General features: G+C 36.8%; 1 protein-coding gene and 1 long non-coding RNA gene across 4 annotated transcripts in view; both read right to left on the bottom strand.

Moving 5' to 3' along the window:
* LOC126927600 (6-phosphofructo-2-kinase/fructose-2,6-bisphosphatase-like) overlaps nt 1-22868 on the bottom strand; it is a 136610-nt gene that overhangs the window by 58933 nt on the left and 54809 nt on the right. The window lies entirely within an intron of this gene.
* On the bottom strand, nt 17851-20054 carry LOC126927608 (uncharacterized). Its single transcript, XR_007715691.1, has 2 exons — nt 19684-20054; nt 17851-18542 (listed from the first exon to the last, which is right to left on the bottom strand). It is a non-coding gene; the product is annotated as an uncharacterized LOC126927608 (long non-coding RNA).

Below are 22868 nucleotides of genomic sequence, written 5' to 3' on the forward strand. Positions count from 1 at the left end.
CAGCATTGTAATCATTTCGTTGCTTCGAATATTATTTATTAAATCAAAACATCATTACCCATAATAATCCATCATTACCCAACATAAAGACCCATTTAGATACTACATATATGTATCGTTATATAGTCCACAACTATTGTTTACTAAATTATTAACCGTAAAAATAAATTTCTCGCGATTACTGAAAGAACAGTTTTAGATAAGAAACTGAATCATCAGCGATGTTTGCGTAATTAGTGTGACGGTAAGGTTGACTTTCGTCTTTCTTGAGGGTGGCCCCCATAAAAATATCGAACTGAAACCTCCGGTAGTCTTAAAGCTATTTTCACCAGGCTATGAGTAAACATCGAGCGGGAGGATCGTAAAGTTGAGAAAGTGGCTGCTTTTGACCGTCGGCGGCGTTGATCCACCCTCTATAACTGCCAATAGAGGGTTGCGCATTGCCACCAGTGTACGTTCTGTTGTTTAGACTGCGGTATTATTCCAGAGAACATTTATGTGGTTAGTACGCCACAAAATTTAGATATTCGGCGCAGTACCGAGATTGCATGTCAATATGACGTTTCAATATCTCCATTAAGTAATTAAATGAAGCCTGCCGGCGAAATATAAATTAACATCTTTAATAGGCAATATACGCTATTGTACGGAACCATTTGAATTGCCATGTGCACTTGCGGTAATGGTATACCAATTTTTCCAAAATGTATAAATTAATGGCAAATCAATGACTAGAGACGGTGATTAGTGTGTTCTCGTGAAATTGGAAGATTATAAACGCAAATAATCTGTTAACGAGGATCGCGTATAGAATTAGATGAAACTCGTATTAAAGGAATCAGGATGAAAAAATATATAATACAAAGAAATGAACCAAAGATGAAATTAATCAATATTCTTTAAAAAATGCGTCGTTGTAAATTTACGAAATTTGTCTACGAAGAATTATGAATTGATCGCTTGGCTCTTCTGATAGTTCTGACGTTATAGAAATAAAAAATAATCTTCTTCTCAGATAAAGTACACTATCACGTTGACATACTTCCGGATTTTGGATAATTCTGCTGGAAACAGCGTTAATAATCTTCGCGTGAGTTTAGAAGTACCTCCTTTATCTGACTCGTAGTTTACGAGCGGTTTGAAGATAAAGAACTTTTTAAAGTATGTTTTATTGCATTAATCGCTTGAAAACCATGCTGATGAACTCCGTAAATTGAAAAGCAGAGAAAAATAACGATATTACGTACATTTTTTAAACTTGAACTATGTAATTGTCTATACCAGCAGCTTTGATAAATAAACTTAAGGATATCAGTCAGTTGACTAATTGTAAAATTGCAAATTATTGCGCGAGAAAGCTGAGATAATAAAATTGAAATGCTTTACTTTACTGAAATCATAGCAAATCTCTTGATCGTAATTTTTATGGACGAATTGCATCCTAATTGATTGAACGTTGGAACATTTTTAAGCTTTTATTATTTTAAGGTATATTAAAATACATTAGATGGAGATGATCGGACAAAAGGTATTTTACACGATTCGATCAAATAGTTGCATTAGTATTCATCGTCAATATCCGCCAGTAAAAGCGACACGAAATCATAGTGAATCCTTTAGTAAGACGTGTCCCAAGATCCGTCGCGTTCCTTTGCTCTTTCAAAGTTTATTTCCTGGTGGATCTCCGTCGTGTTCGTTTGAGAAACGTGCCTCAGCTTTCGATAAAATAAAGGCGGGGAACCGTGCGGATAGTTCCTTAGGAAATTGAAGAGAGTACCGACTGTTCCTGGCAATCTCTAAACATTCCCTTGACTACTAAACATTCCCTAATCCGTTTCCTACTTCCAAAGAAGAATAAAAACTTCGAACAAAACGAACTGTTGTTTGAGAAAGAAAGAGTATAATACTCCAATTACCCACCTATAAAACCCTACTTTGGGCTACTGAAACAAAGAGGATGAATAAAAAGAACAAAGCAGCGTAAGGAAAACAAAGCACGTATTGTTTCGAACTGACAAATAAAATCCAACGCTGCGCGCCGGTGTGATGAATTGGTGCTCTTGAAGCTTAAATACCGAACAGTTTGGAATTTATTTGATAGGTACATTCGTGTCATTTACATTCCATCTATTGTAGAGGATACCAAACTTCGAGCGTCCAATATTTGTTCCCACCGCTGAACACCGTATTCTGCATATTTCAATCGTGTTACGGTAGCGAGTTAGAGAGAACCAGAGAACTCCTGGCCTCTTCAAGATGTTCGATACACCGATACAACGGAACGAGATATTCAATTATAGGAAGAACACTTGGTGCACGATTGTAGAACAAGATTGAAGCGTGGTGGCCGATTATTTTCGTGAAAACAACCTACCGTTTGTTCCAAGTGTTCGTTCCAAGTATTCGTTCCAACTGTTCCTTCTGAACGTTCCTTCCCCTCATTCGTGCGAAACGTTTGTCTCAAAGTGTTGGTTCGAAAGGTTCGTCCTACACCCGACAGATCCATTTTTCGTCGTTGATATCATGCCGTCTCATCGTTCTAGGCGACGGGGAGAGAGAGAGAGAAAGAGAAAAAAGGCAACGGGATAAAATAACGTTCCCAAAGGATGGAAACATGGGATAACCAAGCCTCGCCTGGTAGCTTTTATTCGAATGGCAACCTTTCTAGACGTTTTTTTACACTCGCCCGGTCGTTTTGATTGCGTATTCTTCGTCGGTCGGTTGGTATTTGCTATTCGACGAAGAGGAGGGAAATAGTCGAGTGGTGAACCAAGAAATTTTAATATCACGTTCAACGCTCGGATTTCCGACGTTTTCGTATTAAAACGACCGGAACAGATTGCAATCACGCCGACGGCTACTCGGCAATTAGAGAGAAAACAGGCCAGAGACGACTGTTTAAAGTTGGATAATCGAGAAACGAAATATATGGGAAGAAAGTTGGTTATTCGGCCAAAGGAAAATTAATGTACAATGGATGGAAGGAAACGAAAGAACGTAACGATATATTCCTGAAAAGGTTGACAACAGCAGGTGTTATGGCGGAGCTTCGTGGAACGACGTTCATGTTTCTGAAGTGGAATAATAAACGCGATTTTTCCAATTGGATCCTTCCATATTTTGGACGCTTTATGGATTTTCGATGAATAATTCGTTGACAAGGCGAGGTAAGTTTATAAATCATTTTTGGAAATTCGTGACGATGACACGGGCCAACAAGAAGGGGAAAAGTGTATCTGGTTGTGAAAGATCGCCTTGTTCACCCGTTGTTGAACGCGTGAAACACTGCGAGCCAACGATGAATTACTACGAAGTGTTTTGCAGTGTGTAGTTTCTGTTCGTTAAACTGTTCGATCATGCGGAAATATCCATCGGCTTCGAATTCGATGCAAATTTAATCGTTGAAATATTTTCTGTAGGATACAAAGGTGATTTGACGTTTTATCGAAAATCGAAGAGCTGCAACGAATATTGCCCGTGCCTTTCTTCTCTCAGGAAAACAATGGATTGTTCGAGCGTTTCTAATTTCTCTTCGATACATTCCACATTTTTTTAAACAGAGTATTCATTAGAATACCCAATTCTTATAAATATATTTGGAATTAAATCGTAGAAAAATGATGTTTAATTAAACGATGAAGTTATTACAAAAGACTTCGTAACATTAGTAACAGTTGTTTGACTATAAGTCAAGATATAGATCATTCTGTATAATCTCGATTGCACTATATCGTGGGTTTAGCTTCTAACTCATAAAATGCATTATAATCTAAAAAATGAAACGATAGAGTGTCCAGAAATGAAAAATTTTCTTCAAAAGCACGATTCTTCTTTGTGTTGATTAATAATAGAATTAAAAAAAAAATTGGCAAGCATTTTGTTTGCCATGTACCTTACAATTCCAACGAATATGATAAAAATAATGTTTTTAATCTTTTTGGACATCTCATCTTGCCAAATGTTGTATCATAAGGTTTGTATCACTTCGAACCAGTCAGTGATTATGTTAGTTGATAAATCTTTTCCGCGACCATTTGCTGGGAACGTTGCACAACACAAAGACGTGAATGCAAACGTCAAAGCCAAACAAACGAGTCGCGCCTTGCAGAAGTTTCGTGTCTGAACAAACACGACAATCTCCTGCGGGAATGTGCAGGTTCGCGTAATACGTCTATTAATCGTTCAGTTAAGTCATCTTCATTCATTCGTTAGAAACAACTGTCGCAATTTGGAAACGTAGTACTCGAAATGTTTCCTCTTAAGAGTAGAACAAACGATGCAACAATCATATTATAACTTGTATATGATTTTTCTTTGCATTCGACTGCGGTGGAATTTAAACAAATTTAAAGCAAAGCGTAATTGCAAGATGCTGACTTCAAAAGAGAAAGTTTGACGTTAGTATGATACACCAAGCTTATTACACCTGTACGGTTCTTTTTCAAATGCGATAACGATGAAAATTTGTAAACTTTGTAATAACATTCGATGCACGATAGTAATAAAATTAGATTCATAGGAGAAATGTTTAATGCTACAGTTGTGCATCAACCTTATTGCGCCATATACGATCCCTTTTTGCAATCCAATAAAATTTTCCAAAAATTTGATACAAAGCGTACTAGTAATAAAATTAGCCTTAAAAAATGGGTACCATAACGCAATAAAATTCAATATGACAAAAATGATAAAACAACAGGTTCCAGATTTTTTATTTTTACAATTATTAAAATTGCATATTTCTCAGTGATAGAGAGATAACTAACCGCTTTGTAATGCTTTCGAAATTCTAATCGCTTCGGCAAACTTCCATCAGATCGGCGCTTCAACTATTCGACATCATAAATTCAGCCTTCGTCTGCAGCTATCGTCGATAGCTGCATACCTGCAATCCTATTATCGAACTTCTCATCAAAAAATCATTAGTATCGCTTATCCAACGAACCAACGATTGGAAACAAAATGGTCGAAAGATCAAAGTCGTGGGAGAAGCAACTTAATTCGAAGTTGACAGTCGTAATAGCTAGTTATCGAATTCGAGAGTTCAAATAGGCTTTAATCGAGCGATTTTCTCCCACGTATCGAGCTGATGATCCGGAAGAACATAAAGCCAACTATTGGATACCAGTTTCCACCAAAATCGATTCTGTCGAAGCATCTAGATAGCTGTAACCGATGAACTTTGCCTTTCATATTGTTCCACTCTTAATACCAATCGAGAGTCTCATATTACTATTGATTTGATGAACTGTGTAACCATGTCTCGTGACGTGTACAAAGATTTTGATTCAGACAAAGGTTTGTAACAGCTAGATTTAATTAAGAAACAAATAATTTGAAAAGTAATCAGCATACAATTGTATTATATCAGAAAATCTTGTGATGAAAGTTTTGTCGAAGCGAAGAATATTGTTATTGACCTAAATTAGTAAATTTGCAGCACTTTGAATAACTAAAATAATCGAGAGTTTCGTAGTAATGAATTAGTATATTAAAAATAAACCAGAGAACAGAGGATTAATTGTTTTAGTAACGAGTTCTAACAATGAACAAACAACAGTTGAGAATATTTAATCTGCAAAACAGTGCCAAAGTAGTCGAAGTTCGAAGCGTCCAACTTTAAAGTTGTATCTTTAAAGTCGTTACTTTATATCGTCATTTATATCGTTGAAATTTCCAGAAAAGTAACAGCAACGAATTTACAAAACGATGAGTAATTAACTTTTCAAATTGTAAATTTTCTTTCAACCATCCAATTATTGAATTTCTAATGTTGTAATCTTCAATTAGAATGTTGCATCCAAATTCTTCACGATAAAATAACCTACTAATTCCTTTAATTCTTGTACGCAGCACGATGTAATTAGATGAAACTTACACCCTTAGTCTATGTTAATTGGTGTCGTCCTTTGAAGATACGATCGTCGTCGTTCCTGACATCGTTAATCTCATTCGACAGCGTCCCTTTAACATTTCTCGGGAACAACCAAAGAACACGAATGATTACATCACCGATCAGACATGAAATGAAAAATATGCTTCTAATTAACGTTGTTCATAACAAATAATATTTTTTCTCCTCATATTTTTAATCGTCGTACGAATCGCTACAGCCGATGAAACTCAATTTCTCCTCGCTGCTCGATGATTTTTATCGCTACTCAGAATGAAAAATCTATGTAATATGAATCGAACAGTCCGCGCTATAATTTATTCTACGATATAATTTATCCTGCGATTTACCATTCTGTTCTACGAAGACTCATGGAGTTTAATAAATCTTATTTTAAAGGAGAGAAGCAACTGTAAATCGGAAAAGGACGATGGAATGGTTTTCCACGTCTCGTTATTTCGTTCTAGAAAGATTCGTGGATAAAAAGAAATTAATAAATCCCATTCTAAAGAAGGGACGAAGGCATACATCGAAAGAGAACGGTGAAGTGCTTTTTTTTTATCATGCATCCCGAACTTTATTCGAGTTTCAAATACATACTACAGCGAAGTTCGCTCGGTAGGATTACAATGGATCGTATAAGCTTCGAAAAAGACGACCAAGTTGACGTTTTCTGATTGATAAATCAGCTCTTTTTTTCTTTTTCGCGGCGAAAGCGTTTCGACGGAGAATTATGGTGATCCAAGATACGCTTTGCTGTGAAAATCTTTAGATCTCGCCTACTCTCCGTGAAAATCTCTTTTAAATATAAATGAGACTCAGCTTTATTCCAACAGGGTTCCTTCGAAAATTGGAAGAAGATTGATCAAAAACCATATTTCCACAAAAGTCTTTCGACTCTGACGAAACTACAACATCACTCGTGTAACATTAATCTATCAAATTCAGGTTTAATGGTAATGTTTAAAGGGGAAGAAAGAAATCCACGTTTAAATTAGTTGCTAGACTGTCGATCGATTTGCATTTCCATCGTAATTCGAAGTACATCGCGGCAACTTCATTGAGGGAACGTTTCGATATCTTCGTCAAATCCGGTAGCAAGCTGGAGCTTAAGCTGACGCGAAATATTTATAACTTTTCGATCACGTACGAAAAACTACTCGACTATATCTCTATTTTATCCAACGAATTCCCTTTGTTCGGATCGAATTACGTATATTTACGCATCTCTCCTATGCTGTCACTTCCATGACAATGTTTATTAACCTCGACCCATAGAATTATTTTCCCCCCACGTTGTATTGTGTCACCATATTCCATGTTCCGTAATTCGAATTTCAGAAAAAACACGTTCATTTCTTTTTATAAAAGCAATCTTTACAACAGCGCCAGTTTGCATTGTTAAATACAAATATTTCCATATATGTACAATCGCATGGCGAAATTTGATTTACGAAATTAATATCGAAATAAATTGATATCGAAATAATTTTAGCGACAAGCGTATTAATTGTTTATGTACAGGGTGTCCTAAAATTCAATAACCAAACGTTTCTAGCGCATTATGTTGTAATACGATATGTTTACAATCAAGGAAAAAATATTTATTTGACTGAAAAGTTGTAATAAAAGTCACGGAATGGACTTGCGATTACTGTGCTATAAAATGAGAATAGTTTTATAATCACTAGTCAGACTATTAGACTATTTGTTTGGTGTAGATACTCCATCTCAAAATGTTCACCGTTCGATACCAACCTAATAACGATAAAAGATTAAATTTATTTCCTCGTAAAACTCATTTTAATCGTGCTTCATTTCAATGTATCAATCAACTCTCTGTATTAATTCAAAACACGTGTATCAATATTTGTTCGATGTACCTTTCTTTTTAATATAAAAGTGCATATTAAAGGTCAAAGTATTTTCCACTTCGTGTTTCGTATTTTTATTATACCTTTTTAATAAAGCTTCCAACAACCTGGATTTATATTATACCACATTTTTTGCTTGATTATAGCTGCAGAATTAATTTGCGAAAGTAGTGAAAAAAATGTCTGTTAGATCCTAAGACGGATCTGCCTTTTTTCTATAAAAAAAGTAAAATTGACGGAGTTCCGAACGATCCATAACTGATGAGGAATTAACTTATCGAGTACGGCGTGGTAAACGATCAACAAACGAACTTTCTGATAAATCATCAACATTCTGCACAATTCCATTTCGCAACTTTGTGTGTTTTAGTTATCCGATCAACATCATAGCAAACGAAAGTACACTGTCTAAGTGCGAACGAAAAAAGTTTCTCCTCTTCGTGGCCATTAATCATTTTGCAGACAGAGAATGGATTAATCATCGAGGGTAAATTAAACAAGATACTCTTTTTCTGTCCAGAAACCTTTATCTCGCGATCTAACGTCGATATCCTTGGACTTGCTCAAAAATCGAGACGACAGACGTCGTGGAGAGACGAAATAAAACGAAAGAAGAACGCGTTGAATTAGACAAAGAGGAGTAACACGTAGGGAAAATCGGACTGTATTGTAGCGATGCTTCCTCATAGACGTCATGTACCGGTGAACTACATATCCAGGAACATGAAATACGTGGACACAGATACGTGGTTACCTCCGTGAACGAAATTTTTATCAGTAGAAACTTTTTACCAACAGTTTCCCTTACCTGTGAATAATACAGTTTACGATTTTTGGACTGTGACCACGTACAGTAATTTGGCTGTTATAATTACTATATATTATACGTATATACACATTTCGCGTGTATGAGATAAATTTTGTTGGTCGTGCATATTATCACTAGATACTAAGTACTCGTAAAATTTCATTCGTTTTATTATCAAACTTGTCATTGTTATGCGAGAGTATTTATCTATACTGGTACTTTGTAAGTTGTAAAATTTCCCTCGTAATATTAATAATAGCTAGAGGACCCTGTAACATCTAGTGGAATAACGAGAAACAAGATAAGTCGTTGAAAAAGTATATTGTCCTAAATCATGTCCAACTAGATCTTCATTTGAATACATGACATTTCGTATGCTTTAAACTAGTAGAAAAAGAGCAACAAAATTTCGAAAGTTTTAGTTCGATAACCAAAGGATGAAAATGTCTGGACGAAAATATTGGAGATTCGCTCGCGTCAAAAATTCAATAAATTACCATCCGGAATTCGGCTGTTTGTGCCAAGTGAAATTTTCAACGACCTGAAAGTCAGCACGTTCCATAGCGAGAAGAATCCTAAAGACGTCGGATCGTGAGAACGTTGATTCTCTCTGGACGAACGGAATTCCGAACTGCCATAAATCCTCAGAATCTTCTCTCGTGAATTTTCGCTGGAACTCATTCAACCGTTTTAATCACTCAACCGCAATTGTCGTGGCGAGAATGATGACTCTTGCGGTCACAGGATGAATCATTCATGTTCCTGCTAAAAAAAACTTTCTTATCGAAGCTATAGATTCGAACGTCACGCGACAACCCTGGCAAGCCGTAACATTTCGAAACTGGACCAGCTTGAACGACAAGGTAACGCTGAAATAAATTAAATCGCGATAATTAAGGCGCAACGTTAAAACAAAAATCGGAATGTAAAAGGACGGCTGGTTGGAAATGACGTTCCTTCGAGGAGTGGCTTTCGCTTTTATTGTTCGAATCCACGGATTCGCGTAGATTCTTAACCTCTGACGAACGTTTCGCTGGCAAGAGGGTCACTTGAAGGGGTTGAAAAGGGTCAAGAAGATGTCGACATTAAAATTCACGCTCCCTGAGAATTAAACGCGAAAACCATCTATAAAAAAGGTTGAAAAAGTTTTGCTTCTACGAATCGTTCTGCAGAAAAAGGCACGGTTGCAGGAGAAGTGTTGTTTTACAACCGGTCGCGTAATTCGAGAGTTGCCTTGAAGGCAAAATCTCGGCCGAAGCTCGTAAAGGGTGGATTTTGCGCGTGCAAATGGTACTAGAATCAAACAGAACCGAACCTGATCCCGTTCTATTCGAAAGAAAATAATAAAAATTGTTTGTAATAGTTTCTATTTTTTTCGAGAACGATACGAATTTTCGCAAAATTGAGCTAGAGGAAAAAACTGAACTAAAAATGTTTCGCTTTTTTATTCTCGTAGCTTCTGTTGACATTGGAAATTAGGTCGGAAATAAACCAGCTGTAACGGGTAGCGAAATTGAAGTTGTACAAATCGCCATACTCAACATACTCAATTAGAGGAAATCAAAGCTGAACGTAAGTTCCGGACCTGGTATATTTATCTTCAAATGCTTTTTGTATTCTTTCGTTTTTTCCTACGCTGTTTTGTTGCTCTTCTAGATTTCGGCGCACGTTAATTCTCATTTCGCAGGATAATCTATGAAATTCTCGCGTGGAACGTATACAAAGGGGATTTTTGCCGACATTACCAGTTTATCTCAAGATTTAGGGTTACTATCCTTTTGCTCTTTTCTTTTACCACCCGTACGAAACTTATTAAATCCATTCAGGATCGTAGATCGTTCAGTTTCCCCTTGTTGAAACTTTGCTTTTTATAGAAAACTTCTTTCCTCCTAGAATATATACTTGAACAAAGTTGTTTCATCCGCAGCAAATTAAGTCGCTAAACAGTAAAGAAACCGTAACTCGTTTTTATTTCTTACTTAACGTTAACGCTTCTGATAACGCGTTTCGCGCTCTGTTACAGCAAAATTTCCCGACGAATAAGCTACATAGAACGTGGCAACGACTAATAAATGCGATACTCCTCTGTTTTTTCGAGCTATCGCGGGGAGACGCGGTCGTTGGAATACGCGTCAACGGGAGTCGTAAATTCCCGTTACGATTGGAATAATCGACACCACGAATAGTTCGATCCCCGTATTTCGGTTAGGATAATCGGGGTGGTTAATGCGGTATAACACTGGGAGTCAGAGTTATAATAATGTATATTTCCAACACTTTATACAATCACACAAAGTAGTAACGCCGTTGATTAAGATACAGATAACGAGAGAAGGGTTAGTCTTGGATGAGAGAAGGAGAGCTTTAGGCGCTCTAGGCCCTTGAGAGTTATAGGAACTGTCGGAGTTCTGGATAAGTGAGAGCCTTAGAAGACTCTAGGCCGTGTAGGCACCTTGAGAAATGATGAAGGAACTCAGAAAGATACAGGAACGGTGAGAGTTATAGGGATTGTGGGAACTCTAGACACCGTGAGAGACGATCAATCTCTGAAGCTTATTCTAATGTGAATACGGAGGAAAGCTTGGTATGGGTGTGCCCTTTGAACGAAGAACGCGGATTCGTTGCTTACATTTTCAGTTAGTAAAGTGAGGGAAATAATCCGCGATGTCGATTGGTTGGGACCAATGTTAGGAAGGAAGAGAGGAGGAAGAAACCTCCTACGAACTTGGGTCCTAGGCGACATTGTTTATAGGGAAACTCAGATTTTCCGTTAGGTATATCTCCGCTTTCTTCGTAATTCTTAAGAGCACATAATAAACCCAAGGACCTTTCTAAAAACCGGCCGAAAACACTTCTGGAATTAGAAAGTCTTCTGGCAAACAGATGTGCTTAGACCATGTGTGCGAACAATGCAGCTAGAATTGCAACTTTATAGTGGGTCCTTGGGCCTATGGAGTGTTAGAAGGACGACAGGTAGACCGTTGGTTGGCAAGCCGCGCGGGATGGCGTGCAGATGTGTTGCGCGGCGTAACATCCTCAACGAGATTAAAAATAAGAAAAAAAATCCTAGGCTTTGATACGGTTTGTTTCTTCTGAAACCAGGTAATTCCTGCCCTTTTATTGCCAGTGAAAACGAACACGCGACTCATATTCCGATATTATCTTCGATATGGTTGCTGTCGTGATAGGCTAAGGGAACGCGAGACTGTTATAGATGACTGTTAGATGCGTCAAATAAGGTAGGAAAGGTACATTTTGAAATTGGTAAATGATGAATATCACTGTAACTTATTGTCGTCTTGTGAACTCAACATACGACCTCGTTCATAAATATTATCAACGTGTACAAATTTCCTAGTAATTTTAATCAGCAACCGGAGTTTCAAATTCGTAAAGTTTACGCAAAGGATCGATTTGCTCGTAATACCAACGTGGTGTCACCGGACACTTGGTCTGCATTGGACAACACGTTAATGCTACAGGATGTGAAAGTGTTAAAATAAAGTTTCCGAGGCTTACTTAACTTTCTGTACGTGTCCTAGTACTCATGGACAGCGATGTATATTTTTTGGATATGTATATTATACGAAATTGAAATTGTTTATGTAAAATGTGTATCACAATGTTTCACACATACAGAAACCATCTCTTTTACTGCATATTAATTATTGAAAAAAAATGTATCGCGATATTGCACGATAGCTTTAACGTAGAATAAAATTGGCCTGGTTTCCATTTCTAATTTCCCAGTTATATTATGTTCTATTCGAAACAAGCTTACGTGCTTCTGAACTTTGACGTATAAATCAACAACGACAAATAATATTAAATTATCATTTAAATCTGCCAGAAAAGAAGAATCCAAAAGATGATGCGAAAAGGTTTTATTACAACCTTTCTTCCATCTCTGACAAAGGAAACGTGAATTATTAAAAGGTTTGTCATCCAATAAACTCTACGAGAAAGAAATCGAACAAACTAGTGGTTTGCACGCTGATCGTAACATTATCGTTCACCATATTATCGATGTCGATTAATTTAGCTCAAAATTATCGTCCAACATTTGCGAAGTTTATCGATCACAATGTAGAAAATCAAACAACACGATTGTATTATTCATTCTCGAGGAAAAAATTATCGTGTTCTTAAACAGTCACGATATTACGAAAGTTCGTGCCACCTCGTTCAAGGATTAGACTTAGGGAAAACGATTTTCTGCATGTTATGTGGAAATAATCGCAATTTAAAGTCTCTTTGCTCCAAAACGACGTTCAGCTAATCTCGTTTGGTTTACACGGCACCCATTTGATTTAATGAGAGTATAGCTCACGTAGGTACCCATAAAGGCGTAATCAAAATTCCATAAATATGAAACACGCGTATAAACGTTGTTATCCGAAAAAGCCGAATAAAATTCAATGCATGCATCGTCGTAATTTCTATTTATAATTAAGTTCAACGTACGTTTAACTGGCCGATTCGCCAGATTCACGTTTGATTTGGATCGCGCGCAAAGTAATTTTCCGCTTCCGATCTCGAATGGAACGTGCACTAACATGTCAGACATGTATACAAATTGAGATAACAGAAACATGATAACTTGATTAAAATTGAAGAATCACTAAGAAATTATCGAAACGTTTAAGAATTGTTATTTCATTTAAAACGTTAGACGATGAAGTCTCTCGTCCATCTGATGTAACATAATTAATATTCTTTTTATACTTCTATTTCTTGATCTCAATTTTCATCAATTCTGATATTTATATTATTATTGTATCACTTGTTATTCGATTCCATGTACACTGCAAATGATTTTACGATACAGACTGAGATTTTGAGTAGAGTTCTTAGCGTACGTCATCTATTAATTCACTTTCAATCCTTTCAACAGAGTTTAGATAAGAAAACAGCCAAAGAGAGATTAAAAGAAAATCGGAGATATAAAATGAGAATATAAAAATAGTACTTTGTCTTAATAATTATATTTACGCCTAATCTTCCAAATTGCGAAGCAGCTACAAGAATATCGCCATTATCGCTAGACCGTCGGCAAATTTTTAAAATCCTCTAACAGAGAACTCTATACCGTTCTGTTTGTCCCGCATCTCGAACACTGTTCTCTCTACATAGAATTCTTCGTTTTGTTGTTTCTAAAATTGGCGACTCCGCTGCAGCAATTTTTTAAAACTACGATTTACTTTTAACGTCTCTCGGGTTGTTTACGTTGGAACCGCATAGATTCATTGCCAATGCTACTACATTTGTCTTCAAAATTGCAAACGACTATATTATAAATTGCTGGGAAATTCTGCAGCTATCGGAGCTCGATGTTTCTCCGGGGACATTCAGAAAATTTCCCTTATTCTATACATCCGATATTTAGTTGTGTTAAACGTATATGTGACCACGCCACTCGCTCACGCGCCAGCTACGCTTTTTCTGTAAATCGTTGCCCACGTTTATAAGAATACATTTAAAACGCTTGACATTCGTCTTCGTCTTTGTATCACGTATGACAAACGCCATATTCCAATTATACAGTGTGTCAGTTTTATCTGGAAATATTTCGAAAACTATAGATGAGACAAGAAAATTGATTTTCAGGCAAATGTTATACAATTTTGACGGGGTCATATTATGCCGATATTTATTTTATGCTGGAATAACTTTGAAAAGCCCTGTGAAAGTAACGCTTGTGTTTTTTAAATGGGAACTATATTCTTTTTTTTTCATATTTTCATAACTGACGTTGAAGCGCTTCTTATTTATATTTTTTGCATAAACCCATATCCGGACATTAATTCTTAAGAAGGATGCGAAGTTGTATTAAACATCTAGAAACGACTAGTCGTTTCAGGGATAGTATTTCGGTGCATACACACGTACTCGCATAAACAGCTCTTTTTAGAACCATCAATGATGTATAAAGTCTACCGGAGAAATGGATAACGCCAATAATGTCGATATATCAAGTTTGAGATTTAATATTTCGATAATATTTTATGCGGAAAGTACGTAGTAGTAGAAGCAGGTAATGTTCTGAAAATGTTTTGATGTTGTATGGTGGTTGCAGGAACGTGGAATAAGAAAATATTGGGCTTTTCAAGGACTCTTCGGGGTGAAATAAACATCACCATGATAAACCCCTCGAAATCGTGTAATATCTGTTTTATTGTTCTCGAGATACGCACGTGTTTCCGGGTAAAGTGGATAAAACCGTAAAACGTTGATAAATGTATGTTCGTGTTGATTATGCTTAAACCAAAGAGTATTGCCCGTATGAATAAACGAATGAAACAAGATAAATTTCGAAAATTTGCGAAGAGAATGGGGAAACGTATGTTTACTTCCAGAGTCAAAAAGCAATTGAGGTAATAGGCTGATCGACGGCGTACTGAATTATAAAGCTGTTTTTTATCAAAAGAGAATAAGAAACTTATCGTGTTCTTTCCTCATAGTTTTCAGTTGTGACACTTTTAGAATATACGTGCGACACTACGAACGCAAGGATGTAACAATAAAGGCAGCTCGCGATCGTATTTTTCTAAAATCGAATTAGAAGATTCGAGAAAATTCCTTTGATCTCGTTCGAATCGCGAATGCATCTCACCACCGGTTTCCTAAATAATGTAATTTCTGAAAGCTTTTCATAGACCAGTTCGATGTTAAATTAATCGAAAGTGCTTCTGAGAGAGAACGAGTCGGTTTCTTACGCGTTGTCTGAATGCATCACGGAATTCTTCGTCGGTGCTGGCAACCTTTGTGTTACGTAATTCGTTGTCCATCTTTGCAACCTTTGTGTTACATTTTCATCGATTCGACGCCGTAAATGTGGCGATCGGGTGCAGAATGCCGGAAAGAAACGGGAAATTGGTCGTAAAAGGTGCGCGATCCGATAACGCGAGCTGGGGACGCATAAAAATACGAGTTAATCTAACCTTAAGCATCCTAAGCAAGCCACGATCCAAATATTGATCGTCACGGAAGCAAGGAGGCCAAACACGATAATAAGTCATGGAGAATCATTCTCCCGTGGAACGTTCAATTATCAAAATAACCGGAATGTTAAAATATCGTTAGAGACGTTCTATCGATCGAGGTTCAACGATCAAGACGGTAGGAAAATGCCATGGACGAAACCTTTACGTAGGAATTTTCCATTTAACATAAAACAGATCTCTATCAAAAGAACAAATCTGTGTTTGTTTCTCTGCACAAAATTAGCGTAGTAATTCACAATGAAAATCGATCAAAATTCAACGAAAAGCATAAGTTCTAAAGGAAAGGCGAGTTTCCTTTAAGTAAAATTTTCAGATTGAAAAGCATATAAATTTTTCACCACAAGGATGCAAGTTAGAAAATTTCCTATTCAACGTGTCACAATTCTATTTCGAAAGAACAATCCTAATTTGTTATTGAATCTGTCAAACAGATAACACGGTAGACTCGTATAGAAATATTCTAATGAAAATCTTAATCGAAACAAGATTAAGACAAATATAATGAACAAAATTTAAAAACACGAATAAAAATATAAATTTCCATATATTAAGTTATACCGGATAAATGCAAATTACAAAATACCCCTACGTACTCTAACACGTAACAGTCCTCGACAAAATAATTCTGATTTGTTTCTCTCTAGGAAATTGCCACTTGTAATGTTAATTAATCAGAATTTCTCGACTAATAGCTTTGGTAGAAATCTCTACCTACGCTCTGCTATCCCCGAAACGGCGTTCTTTGAATTTATTAATTGTAGCGTTAATGTATGAGTTAGGATAAATGTTACATTGTAAATAGTTTAAAGGAATACAGCTTCTGTTTAGTTTTAAAATCAGCAGACAACAACGAGATGGTACAGTTCTTACGAGACACGTAGGCTTAGGTTAAGATATGTGCATGTGTGTACAGCTAGTGCCTGCGTGAGGGTAAGGGAGTGTTCGCCAGTGAATGTTTCTTTTTATCTAGCGATAAAATAATAATTCAATTTCCAGAAATAGTCATCCGCTCTATCATCCTTAGATAGTTCAGCTTCTGTCTAGTTATATTAGTTAGAAAATGCAAAGCAAACTGCAAATTCCTAACCTCTTGTGTCCGATTCAAAGTTCGTGTCGTTGAATTTTCACGTTGATATCGAACATAGATGTCGTGGTCCGCGCGGTAACTTCGTCGGAGCGATAACTATCCAACGCGTATTTGCATACAATTTGAATAAAACGAAGGAGACATCATTGAGTGTCGAACAAGAAGATTAGTGACGAGATCTGGCATGTCAGTTACTCGTTAAATTAGCGGCACAATTTCGTGCGCGTAATTAAAATTGATCGTTTAACCGACGAGGGGGGCGTGTAATGCAATGACGTGACTATAGACATCGCATTGTTAGATGCTGCGGTCTGGTCTCACGCGACGAAAAACTGTGGTTTAATCTAAATAGACTCTATGGAACAGATTGCCCGTAGCCAATAAAATCGATGAAAAGCACGCACCGTTCTTACAAAAACATCATTTACGCGATACATGCAAGTTTATCGATTAAAATGTACACTTTGTGCAACGTAACTGCGTCGGAACGTTAGGAGTTGATCGACTGTTTTACCGATCGAACGTGCAGCTTTTATTTTTGAATTGAGCGCCAGAAATTCCACACATACCTAGAAATATCAATAGAGCAGAGTATCGTTACACAAACTTTTCCTCACTTTTACTTTGATCTACGCTTGATTTCCACGTCCCGTCATTGATCACACAAGACGCGCGAAAGGACAAAAGGAGGCAAAGTGACAAACGGGGCGAAAATCCGGGAAGGAAGATTCAAATGTCTCGAGGAATTTACGTGTCGTAGAATAGTGACAATTTACTTACGATTGATGAACGTCGTTTCGAGGGTGGCCGTAGCGGATACTGAACGAAAACCAAGAAATCGGCGAGAAAGGTAGAAGACAACCGCGTCTGCTCGTCACCGTGATACTACTGGCGGTGGTTGCTCTACCCACACCAGAAAGTGCGACCCAGGAAGCAACCCCCACCGGCCGTCGACCGGTCGCGATATAGCAAGCTACCCCTGTGAATCGGTGATCCTTCGATTTCGATCAACCTGATCGAGTTTCACCATTGACGTCGTTTACCACGTTGATGTCGAGGTGGCCGTCACGCGGTAACCAAGCATAATTCATTCCATCGATCAGATCTCGATGGAAATTAATATATTCTACCGATAAGGAATCGCTGAATATAAGTTCGCATAGAAATGTTACAGCTACGGTGCATTAAATGGATTCTTGATTTATTGCGATGATATTCATGGAAAGTTAATATAATTGTAATGGCAGAAGGTGATGGGTGGATGCAAGCGACATTCAGTTACACGCATAACATGATATCGATGTGTAACATGTATACGTAGATGGTACTATCGTACTTTCGCGTTGAAAACTTTATAGTTCAATTCCATTGTACCTTAAGTCGTCCTTGGATTTCTGGCATACGCCCCTATAAACCCTAGAATATCTTAGGAATTTGCAGATCGTTTCCGAGTCAAGACATCGTGCAATTCGCCCCTCTCCTTTTCACGTTCTTTCTTTCTTTCTATCTCTTTCGTCGATAGAATTTTCTTCTCCAATACCTTCATTTATCGTTGCAATCTCTTTTAGCAATCTCTGCGCCTTTTGATCGATGATATCCGTTTGATTTTGTATCTTTACGTTGGTTTTTCTACTATTTCCTGGTATTGTAATTTCTTCTATTCGTAATCGTCAAAGTGTCTCTCTCATTTCTAAAATCCTCCTGATATTGTTACGCCCACTTAAACATTTATTTTTATTGTTAGATCGTCCTTTTTGTTACGCGTGTGCTGTTTTCTTTTTACTGCTAGAATTTTACTTTTTGAGATCGATGCTGTTTTTCACTGGTGGAGTTCTTTTTCTGGCCCAAATTGATATCTTCCGTGGGTGTTTAGGTTCTCGAAACAATTATTATAGATATTTATTAATCCATGTGCACGTAAATCGAGAAAGAGTATGAGAAATATTCATAACATCTATTGTTTTTACGGCAGAATTCACAATAAAGGAATGCATGCCATTATGGTTCACTAGATTGCTTGAACAGGATTAAAAGCTTTATGATTCTGTTTCATACAGATTGTATACAAACGAACTAAAACGTATCACGATACGGTTAAATATTGAAACAACTGCAGATTGTAGCGAATTAAAAAGTTGCTCGTCGATCTTTCAAGCGAAAAGATCCCCTATTGACTCTATTGCTGTACGATCGCCGATATTTTTCCAAATTAACGTGTGAGAAATGTTAGCCGAGTTATAATTCGCTTATGTGATATATGTATCGCACGTAGGGTGTGTAAAACGTAAAATTTTTTTAGTCAAACTATGAGAGCATAATCTACAAGTGAAAATAAGAAAAAGATATTACATAAAATTTAGCAGTAAACTATTTATGCAAATGCATATTTTTTATGGATATAAAATTGATTTAAAAAATGCACCCGAGGTAGAGAATTATTTTATTTATTAAATATAACAAATAACAACATTTCGTTAGTAAGACCTGACATGAACTTGTAAATAAAATACTCAAATACATTTTTTATGTTTTATATTCTGTGTATTTTTGCAGCTTGAAAATTCCCATAAATGTGTAAAAATAGTCGACCAACTCGTCATAAATCATAAATAAATAAATCAAATTTATTATATTGAAGATATCGCGAGAATATTATCAAATATCAACAACTAACTTATTAATTAGTTGTGTTAATTCTTCCTGCGTTGTTACTTTTATATATTCTGCAACAACAAATTTGTTCCCATGCGCATATTTTATATTTCAAACTGTGTTCAATAGTGGCTGATAACTTTGTAATAAAGCGTTTACTGTGAAATTCGCTACAACAGATTTCTCTTATTTTCGCTTGAAAATTCCCTTACCTTTTTAACGACAAAATAGAAAATACCTTGTATAAGAATTATTGAAGCTAAAAAGCGTGGTAATAGCTACGTTTCGTTGCATTATGATTCTTCTGAGAATACTCAAAACGCAAGGACTCTCGCAGTAGAATAAGGAGCCACGAACAGACTTACTTCATTCACGTGATCGTAGTTGTATTGAGGTGCACGTCAATGCCATCTGCACATATCGACTTAGCGGATTCCACTCCGTGTCCCATCGTAATTAAAACGGTTTAAGATAAAGAGTTGACATGCTTGAACGAGTCCTCGTCACCGGGAATTTATCCACTGTGCGAATATTCAAACGTCCATACGTACCATCGTAGTTGGCCTTAATTAAAATTTCTTAATCGCCTTCAACAGTGGTAAATGGAACTCATTTTGCGGTTACTTGAACCGCTATTTCAACCACATAATACGCAAATTGTTAAATACCGATGACACAATGAAGGATTAAGCAATAAAGAGGATGGAGAGAGAATAAGGAAGTCGTGAATAACTGAATAAATAATGATTTAAATCCTGTTCTACATTGTAGAGTGCATTGTGTAAAATATATTCCTTCTTGAAAAAATTCACCAATAGTTCCGTAGATGTTATAACGACCGGGTAAAGAACCATAGTTTCGAAAATATCTAAGAGAAATGTTAGAATAAAAATTAAGAATTTCCCGCGTATTTATTTCCGTAATTTTGTCACAAATTTGAACTGATATCAGTAATTTCACAAAAATTACAAAAAACAAATTCACTGTTTCAAACTCTAAAGTTAGTGTGTTCCCTTGAACGACGTCAAATACAATTTTCGTATCTGGGAAAACCACTCGACTTGAATTACAGAACATGCTGTTACATAACACCAGGAGGCAAATAAAAATGTAATATTCGAAAAGACTTGTTGATGGAATATGAAATATCGTCCCGGTGGTTCGATATTGGAGTTTCGCGACTCGATTCGAACATGTGTTTGAATTTTGAATACACGAAAGTTGGCCGTCTTCTGAAATATGGATCAGTGAAGTGTACACCGTGTGGCCTCGAATGGAGGCGTTTTCTCGCCCCTCTCCCCATCCCTCTCTCTTTCTCTCTCTCTCTCTCTCTCTCTCTCTCTCTCTCTCTCTCTTTCTCTCCTCCCTGCCATTTCGTTCTCCGACCAAATATTTGGTGCAAACACTCGACTCTGATTTTATAATTCCGGTCGAGTGGGGCATAGCTCTTTCAAAGAAACTGCCTACCATTTCAAACTAGTGTCGTGCTTTTCCCACCTGGCCATATATGCATAGCTACACAGTGATCCGTGAAACGAATGAATTTACTGCGACGGAAAAAGCAACTGTTTGTTTCTCTTGCGGCACTAAACGAATCCACAGCGAAACAGGCGCCGCGAGGACCTTACGCCCTCGTTCGTTTGGCTAACCGATTATACGAGCAAACTTTTTTATCACGGTACAAACATAAGCCGATTATAGATCTGTCGGTTTAATCTGTTGTATGGCGAGATAGCAATTTTGTAAGTAAACTTAGCGAGGAGCAATTTTGAGGTATTATCGCTGTACGAATGAGTAACTTTAAAACTAGCACGCAAATCACGTCGAGCGAAAAATTTGCATGGTTAATTCGAAAGTTATTCGACAAATTACGGACAGCCAGCAAATGCTAAAGTGTGTCGTTTCGTAGATGTCAGTAACAAAAAGCTGGCAAAAATTTCGCTTGTTTTTCCTGGATCAAGCGTGTATCAGATGGCGTTCAAAGCTTACTTTTCATGGAAGGCATGTGGGATATTCAGATTCGTGTTTTATCGTTGGTATTTTACTCTTGCGGTAGAGAAAGGTGCGATTGTTCTTATCCAGGAGGGATAATGGAGCGCGCTGATTCTGGGTTTCATCGATCAGAATCTCCCGCATTGGGAATAATGTATGTAACGGCCACCAGATGGAGGCAGTGTTAGCTAACGGAAGCTATCTTCAACTCTCTCGTCGAATACTCAACTGAAAAGTTTGGCTTGCTTTTACGATGAAATTGCAGCATAGATGGCACTTATTTACGTGATATAACCAAAGGAAATGGATATTAAAAGAACGTCTACTTTTTCATGGTTCCAAAAGGAAATTTTTATTAAGCCATCGTAAAATACCATTTCTATGCATGTAAAGTATCACTTAATTAAATTCGAAAAAATATGTGGGATAAAATCACTTTGGAATATATCATGGTCTCCCGGTGTTCCTAAAGACACATAAATTGAAAAAAAATGGCGGACATTATATCCATTGGAATACTATAAAAAGACATAAAACGTATTGTCAATATTTCTCGAAGTTTTACCAGGGGATTCAATAACCATACCGTGAACCGTAGTAAAGGTCTTATTTATGAGTTTAATACCTATCGTTAATCCAGCCTAGCAATTGCTGCTAAATTAGAAAAAAAAAATATTAGGGATATACTTCTAAAAGAATGCCTGTGGAAGCGCCATGCAAAGAAATTTGACATTTTCAATTGGAATTCGATGAGAGGAAAATGTTACCGTAATAACACCTGTTCTTTCATGAGATTTGTTGTTTTGAAATGCATACTTTCGTCGAATTACGACTAGAACGGCGCAGACACAGAATTTCTTTTAGAATACCATTCCCGACTCTATGAGAGGACATCAGTTACCATATATCGGGAATAACGGTGATTGCGCGCAAAGTGCGACAATGTTGTGATATCGTAAATTTCTGGTCAGTTGAACTATCTATTACGAATTAACCAATGGCAATAAAAGAAACAAAATATCAAGAATTTCTCTAAAAAATCCGAAACTACATGAAGATTGCTAAAAACCAAATACCTCGAAAAATTCTGTGAGTGAATTGCATAATGTCTGTCCCATTTCGACCAGAATACTACGAATCGACGTTTGCGATTTAACGGATAGTGGTTGGCATAAGGTAACGGAATCGTTTGGTATTCCAACGACGCTCTGGTCAACTTAAATGCTCTTGATTGCATCGATTGTAGCGTGAAAATGGCATCATCGAACCCGATAGGTCGTATCGTGTACATACCATGTCACTTTGATTCCGAAATTGAGCGCGGAATTGTTTCCTTCGTAACTATGCATAACTCTTAACGCGCGGAGCAAATAGTATCATTTTAATTTGTATAGAGACATTGTAATGCAGTTACAAAGTCTCCTTGTATAATTAAACTTACCAGTAACATTATAAGTTATTATTGTTATAAGTTATTAGTATGCAAAAATGAGTATGTAAAGAAAACGCAATAAACAAAAGTATAATATAAAATATTCAGAATATAGTACTCGTTATA

The sequence above is a fragment of the Bombus affinis genome, unplaced genomic scaffold (genome assembly GCF_024516045.1).
Source record: "Bombus affinis isolate iyBomAffi1 unplaced genomic scaffold, iyBomAffi1.2 ctg00000166.1, whole genome shotgun sequence".
NCBI classification, from domain to species: Eukaryota; Metazoa; Arthropoda; class Insecta; order Hymenoptera; family Apidae; genus Bombus; species Bombus affinis.